The sequence below is a fragment of the Triticum dicoccoides genome, chromosome 6B, assembly GCF_002162155.2.
Source record: "Triticum dicoccoides isolate Atlit2015 ecotype Zavitan chromosome 6B, WEW_v2.0, whole genome shotgun sequence".
NCBI classification, from domain to species: Eukaryota; Viridiplantae; Streptophyta; class Magnoliopsida; order Poales; family Poaceae; genus Triticum; species Triticum dicoccoides.
Genome location: NC_041391.1, coordinates 87,817,009 through 87,818,409, shown reverse-complemented (window position 1 = coordinate 87,818,409; position 1,401 = coordinate 87,817,009).

The following is a 1,401-nucleotide window of genomic DNA, read 5'->3' as shown; positions in this document are numbered from 1 at the left end:
ATTAGGTGCAAATCGGGATGTAATGTTCCATCTCCTGTAAAAGGATTAGCTAGCAGTTTCTCTATCATACCGGAAGGAATTTCAAAGTAAACATTTTCAGTAGGTTCAGTAGGTTGAGGAGCAACTCTTTGCTCTACTAGTCGGGGTGAAGTAGGTTCAGTAGTTTGAGGAGAAGCTCTTTGCTCTACTGGTCGGGGTGAAGATACCTCGAAGAAGCCCCTCAAAGGATTATTTTCCATAGTAACAAGTGACTGTAAATTTCATCACACTATATAAATTTTTCCTTACCAAATTCCACCTACCAAAGGCGCATCGCTCCCCGGCAACGGCGCCAGAAAAGAGTCTTGATGACCCACAAGTATAGGGGATCTATCATAGTCCTTTCAATAAGTAAGAGTGTCGAACCCAACGAGGAGCAGAAGGAAATAACAAGCAGTTTTCAATAACGTATTCTCTGCAAGCACTGAAATTATCGATAACAGATAGTTTTGTGATAAGGTAATTTTTAACTGGTAACAAGTAAACAAGGTGCAGCAAGATGGCCCAATCATTTTTTTAGCAAAGGTCAAGACTGGACAAACTCTTATATAAAGGAAAATGCTACCGAGGACACACACTACTAGGAAAAGGGCTATAGATAGGACTGATTCTAATGGCGCACCAGGTAAGTAGTGTGCCACTACTATATACTAATGGCGCACCGTTTGCTCGTGCGCCATTAGTGTGGAAGACACTAATGGCGCACCGTGCTCACGGTGCGCCACTACTATTGATTTTTTTTCCCATTTTCCCATACAAACTAATGGCGCAGGGATGGCAAAGTGCGCCATTACTAGTTAGAACTAGTAATGGCGCACGACCAAGACAGTGCGCCATTAGTATATAATTTTTTTTACTTTTTTGCAAACGTACTAATGGCGCACTATGCCAAAGCCCATTCGTGTTTATACCCGAAGCCAAATCCAAGACCGCGGGCGCAAGCGTCACCTCGAAAAATGAGCCATGGGTACTGGCTTCCCAAGTGGACCAATGCTTCTTCATTACCGACCCGCCAAAGCCCAGTCGTGTTGTCGTGAGGAGAGGCAAAAGGAAGATCATCAGAATGGATGGAGTAGCCAATGAGCAAGACTTTGACAAGTACGGTGACCCGAAGATCGAACATGATGACGACGATGAAGTAGCAGCACACACCACAAGAAGAAGCAGGACCACCCTACCTAAAGGACGTCCGTTCCACAGAAGAACTCCATTTGCGAAAAAGAAGGGCAAGAAGATTGTGAACAGATAGCTAGCTAAGATCGATTGTATTTAAATCGTAGTCTTCATTTCTCGATTGTATTTCATGGGCACTTTTTGGTATCATGAATATTTTTAAATTTCATGGGCACTTTTTGAATTCAT